The sequence below is a fragment of the Nomascus leucogenys genome, chromosome 5, assembly GCF_006542625.1.
Source record: "Nomascus leucogenys isolate Asia chromosome 5, Asia_NLE_v1, whole genome shotgun sequence".
NCBI classification, from domain to species: domain Eukaryota; kingdom Metazoa; phylum Chordata; class Mammalia; order Primates; family Hylobatidae; genus Nomascus; species Nomascus leucogenys.
Window position 1 is genome coordinate 51,092,361 of NC_044385.1, and position 6,219 is coordinate 51,098,579.

General features: G+C 46.2%; 1 pseudogene; it reads right to left on the reverse strand.

The window, feature by feature from the left end:
- Nucleotides 1-3,003: 3,003 nt before the first annotated feature.
- LOC100589768 lies at nt 3,004-4,785 on the reverse strand (annotated as a pseudogene).
- Nucleotides 4,786-6,219: the final 1,434 nt, after the last annotated feature.

Below are 6,219 nucleotides of genomic sequence, written 5' to 3' on the forward strand. Positions count from 1 at the left end.
GCTGGAGAAGTTTAGTGAAGAAGTAGGTTAGTTCTGACAGCAAAGATTTCCAGGAAGTGGGTGGGAGGGAATCAAGCTGGGCTTTAGGGCATCGTGGAGATGGCAGAGTCAGTAGAGCTGGGAGGCTCCCTCACCAGCTTGAGAGCTCAGTGCATTGGGTGTCAGCAGGGGGCAAAAACAGCGTGGTGTGGGGCAACAGGCAATGACTGGAATCCAGTGAGATGACTTTTAGATCCATCTCCACCTCTCTGTTGAAATGCAAGGCTGTTTTGCCCCTGTGGGTCTCCGTTTCTTCTAAAGCCTTTCCCAGTATGAGGGTCTATGAGTTCTTTATTCCTTAAATATTAAATACCTTCTAAATGCCTAAAATTGTACTCAGTACTAGAGATGCAACAATGAGTAAAATATAGTCGGTATCTTCTCTTAGTTACAGACACACAAGACAATTTTCAGGTACATTTAAAAAGTGTGATAAACTCAAGTGATAAACAAATACAGAAAACTGTAGAGGCATGGGATAGAGGTGGGACCTCACTTGCCCCAGCCTTGAGAGGTGGACCGGGTGGAAGGGAAGGAAGTTTTCCTGGAGGAGGTAATGGTTGGGCTTAACCTTAAAGGAGGCCCAGGAGTTAACCAGGCAATGGGGAGAGGGAAGAACGCTCAGGGCAGAGGAGATGGCATGGCCAACACACAGTGGGATCATCAGGGTGCTTCAGAGGACCGGCAGTTCTTTGTCCTTGGGGAATCAAAAGCAAGGCAGGTGGCCCGAGATGTGGCTGGAGAGGCAGCCAAGGCCGTTGTACATCACTTTAAAGCGTTGGGGTTTTCGACAGACCATTTTACCCAAGAGTGGCTTTGGAAATGTGCCAGCTTCTACTCAAGGCCAATAATCTGTCCTGATTTGCCCCTATCTTGACAGTGCTTTCCCCGCGAGGCTCAGAGCACCTTGTTTTTGAGGGTGACCACTAGCTGTCGCTATTGAACAGGTCTAGTTCCCCACGGCTCAATGCCAAACGTAGGCCCCAGCAGCCGGGCGGAGTTACCGGATGCCGGAGTCCAGCCCCGCCTCTAGGTCAGTTCAGGGCCCTAAGCGATGACTCACTGGTAGGCACGCTGGCGTGCAGGTGGTGGCCGCCCTGGGGTAGAACCTGCTACTCACTGGGCAAGGAGATTGTGTGAAGCGTGGTACACCACCACATTCAGCCACGGGGTGGCGCTGCCACCCTGACGGCCCAAAGGGAGGCCGGCGAAGAGGCAAAGACTTTCCTTAGGACAGCCTAGCTCTTTTGTGGTCCGCGGTACTGTTCGAGGACGGTGTGAGGGAGCCCCTGACGCACACCACCCCAGCGGTCCCCGGGCAGGCAGTCGCTCAGCAGAGAGATGCTCGAACGCTCTGCCATTGTGTCCCTTGGGCCTCAGCCCCTCACTATTAAGGGTCTTTTGGGCCAGTCCCCAGTTTCCACCCTCTGATTCCAGGTTATGAGGTGTACCAATGTGTCCTCCCCTAGGGTTGCTGTTTCCTATCATCCTTTCCAGAAAGCCTCCCCAACTCAGCCAGTGTTCATCTGGTACTTTTCCATCTTTTAAAAATTGATTTTTTGATATACAGTCATGCATAGCATAATGATGTTTTGGTCAATGAGGGACCGTATACACGATAGTGGTCCTATAAGATTATAATAATGTATTTTTACTGTACATTTTCTATGCTTAGATATGTTTAGATACACAAATATTTGCCATTGTGTTAAAATTGCCTGCAGTATTCAGTATGGTAACATGTTGCACAGGTTTGTAGCCGAGGAGCGGTAGGTACACCATTCAGCCTAGGCGTGTGGTAGGTTCTGTCAGCTAGGTATGTGTAAATACACTCCGTGATGTTGGAACAATGATGGAATCAACTGTGATGCATTTCTCAGGTCCTATCCCCGTTGTTAAGCCGGGCATGACTGTACATTTACATAGTGAAATAATGGCTGCAGTCAAGCAAGTTAACGTATTCATCATCTCACATAGTCACCTTTTTTTATTGTGGTAAAAGTATGTAAAATCTACTCTGTTATTTCCAGTATATGATGCAATACTATTAACTATAGTCCTCGTGATGTTTCAGGAGTTAAAGATACGCCATTCTGGCATATTGACTGTTTGAGTTAAGGGCACTTAAAAAACAGCAAGTGCAAGAAGATCGCTCTGACCTTTGAGCTGTTTCTTAAAAGCAGATGACATTCTCATGGGAAAGACATCCTCCCTGTAGTAGGAAAAAAAAAGGAACAGTCTTATCGTCAAGGATGAGAAGCTGAAGCCAAGAGAAATCTGTACAAACAAACCTTGTTAAACTAACCCTTATCCTCCTAGTTGCATCTCTACCCAGTTAAATAGCCTAGCCCAAGCCACTTGCCTTATCACATTTCACAGTGTGCTATTCTTTGTCAAATTCAATATACTGAATTTGTAACTGACTCTAACTGCTTCTTCGGGTCTTTATTTCCTTATGAGGTTCTCCTGTGCCATGTAAAATTTCTATTAAATAAATTTGTTTGCTTGTCTTCTGTTAATCTGTCTTATGTCAGTTTAATTCTTGGGCTCAGCCAGGACCCTCTGAGAATGGAGGTGGAGTTTTGCTGCCCCTATATTGTACATTAGATCTCTAGGCTTATTTATTTTACATAACTGAGACTTTGTGCCCTTTGACCTCTATCTCCTCATCATCCCTCTACCCCAACCACCGTTTCTACTCTCTGTTTCTATATATTCAAGTTTTTCTTTTTTTTTAAGTGAGATAATGCAATATTTTTCTTTCTGTATCTGACTTATTGAAGCTCACCCTAAGCCAAGGGAAGGTTTGTCCCATAACTTACATCCCAAAGGACTAATTAAAAGCATAACATATGCTGACTTCTTTCTCTAATACAACTTTAGAGCCATAGCCTCCAAAGGGGGACATGCAGGAGAACTACTAGGATGGGCAGAATATTGGAATTTCTGTTTAATTAATTTAATTTTTAAAATGTTTTATTTTTATTTCACCTAATATGTATACACAGTTATATAATTTTACTTAGTGAAATGTTCATGTTTTAGGTTCCAAGAACTTGGCCAAACTTGAACTCTGGAGAGAAGCGAAATTCACTCCCTAGCTCTAGAAAGGGGAATTTGGTAGAAGAGGTATCTCATCCTTCCAATTTCTTCCTCTCGGGTAGTTTTCTGTATATGGAAAAGAATGGAGCTTAAAATTATTATGTGTTGACAATTCTACTTAAGAACTTAGGAGACTATCATTTCCTCAAATTAATATGGCAGTTTCTTGATTGAAGAATTATACTTTTAATTTTCCTGGCTGCCTTCTTAGGAACAAATATACATTTTTAGTACAGGCAACTTTTATTGTTTCATTGCCTCTAAGTTAAAACATATTTGCAGTATAATAGTTCACAGTGTTTCAGAGTAAAATAGTTTGTCATTTTCTACCATAAAGGAGGCAGACTCTAAAACAAAACAAAACATGCTTTTAGAATCCATTCAAGCTGTCAGCATCATCAACACAGTAAGAGCAGCCAAATAGAACTATAAATATATTTGTCAACCCTTGGAGCCTACTAATAACAGGTATGTATTACCTAGATATATGGTAGCTCCAGGGGAGTGCTCAAAAGAGGCAGCCCATGTGCTTGGGAGGTATAGCTATCTTTCACAATGAGAATCAGCCAGTCATGTCCTGTCCCATTTTTTATTAGGTATTTATGTCTTCTCCTCGAAGAGGCCAGAGCCTGCTTCACAGGCCACATTGAGAACAGGCTGTGCCCTGACCTGCCCATTCCCATTATTGAGATGAGTCCAGCAGTGAACATACCTGTAAATAATTTTATGAAAAGTATAGCAGGAGTCTCTGTTCCAGCGGTCATAGACAATGGGATTGACAATCAAATTTGCATGTGACAGGAGAATGGTCATCTTCCTTGCCCACTTGGGCTTATCTTTAGCCGGAGCTAGCTGAAAAAGAGTGACACAGTCCATGGTGCACACTGGTAGCGAGCACAGAGCAAACATCCCCACCATCACAGCCAGCGACTTGGCTGTGTATATCTCCCGCTGGAGGGTGGTCCTTGAGTGGTCCATCGGCTCCATGTACTAAAGCTGCCAGCAGGTCACTGTGAAGAACTTGATGGAGATCAGCCACATTATGAGCGGTGGGGGCAGGACTTACCCCCTGCCAAACTGAAATATACCATGTAACTCATGGGTACTGCATTCTAAAAGAGACACTTCACAAGGCAGCAGCTTTCATTCATGGTTCCATCCCAGGGCTCCATGCAGTTGTTAGAGGTACTGTCTTTACTGTTCCACTCCAGGAATAGGGTCAGTCCAATGCCAAAGGCAAGGACCCAGAGGACAGCAGTAACCCCTCTTGTTTGGGTCCCAGTGACTAAACTTTTATGCCTGAGCTGGCTGTGGCTGGCCAGGTACCTGTTGATGGCCATGGACAGGAGGCTGAAGATGGAGCTCTGTGTGAGCACAAGCATGAAGCAGGCAAGGAAGAGGTGGCTGTGGAAGTCAGTGCAGAACCCAGGCTGATGATGATGGCAAAGGGGAAGGCGAACAGCCCCACGGCCACATCAGGGACGGCAGGAAGGAGTTGGTGGACGACCGCAGTGCACTTGGCATGCCAGCCCTAACACCACGAATGGGTGCACCCTGCACCTCCAGCAGCATGGCCCGGCCAGCCAGGCTCCAGGCCTCATTTACCTGGGCCCATGGCCCATCTACTAGGGCCTCATCTACCATGAGCCTCACGTGGGACAGTTGTGTGTGCCCGCACTACGCCTCTGCCAGCCGCATCTCTCTATTTATTTTTAGCTTGTCCTTTTAAGATTTCAATTTCTGCCTATGTTTTATGCTAGTAAATATTATATGCATATATTAAATAGTAACTATATCTCTATTAGCAGCACACATGCTTAATCATTTTTTTCCGTCTTGGGGATCTTTTGAATTCCCCACGTGTAATCATGTTTTAATAATGAAGTATGCGATCAAAAGCTTTGGAGAACCCTGCTCTAGAGAGTCTTTGATCCAGTCGTCCTTTGAAATTTGCCGTGGACTGTGCTCTGGGGTGGGTTTCACATGCTGGCCCAGAGTGGTCCAGCCAAGGAGAAAGGTCCTGTCAGTGTGGAGAATAGTAGCACAGAAGCTCTGGAGAGGGACTTGTTGGTGAGGGGGGACTCAACTGTCCTTGAGAAGGAGGTCTCTGGAAGAGCAGCTTGGACGTCTGTCCCCTGTGCCAATGTGTGCTCCTCCTCTGAGGTCACCTCCTCAGGGCTCCCTCCTACTGATATCTAGGCCTTTTCATGACATTCTTTACTGAAGAGAGGGAATCACGATTTCTCAAAGGGAAATTTGCAGATGTGGGAGGCCTAGGATTTCCTCCAGCATGGGTAGAACGGTGGTACCCAAGTAGGACCTTGCAAATGGTCACTGACAGTGGATGCTGTCAGCATGGTTAGGAGGCTGATGTCTTCAGACCTGTGTCCTTCTGCTCTGACTGTATCTCCCTGCTTCTCTGGTGATTTATACTTATGACAAACACTATTGGTTGCTGAATAGAACCACAGTTTTGTTTGGCGTGGCAATGTGCCCAGTTGAAAGCTCCATTTCTCAGCCTCCCCTGAAGGGAACAGTGGCCACATGCCATGGCTGTGGGCCGTGAGATGTAAGCTGAAGTCTTTGGATGGAGCTTCCCAGTGTGCTCATTATCAGGGGTCAGAGTCAGCTGGTGTGCATCCTGTACCCTTCACCTTCCTCCTTCTCTTGCCAGAAACACTGAGTGATGCTGAGGGTGGGGCCACTGTCTTGTGAACACCCAACAACAAGGAGGAGGATGGAGAGCTGAGTGGAAAGACAGAAGGAGCCCAGGTCCCCGAAGGCCCTAGTCAGCTCCACCCAGACTTTTTGTTAGGAGAGGAAAATAAATCCCTGCCTGATTCAGCCAGCCACTGTCAGACAGTTGGATTTTCTGTTACTCCCAGGGGAATGCAGTGCTCACAAACTTGAAAGTCATGACTGCAGGTCTCCCTGACACTTTGGCCGAGGCTGTTGACTTCATGCAGGATGCCCATGCCCTTAGAATGGAAGAGTGTGAGCATCCCATGTCTTCAGGAGCCCTTGCTGCCTCTCCTTCCCTGGCAATAGTATTATAGAACGTAGATGTCTTGTCACTGC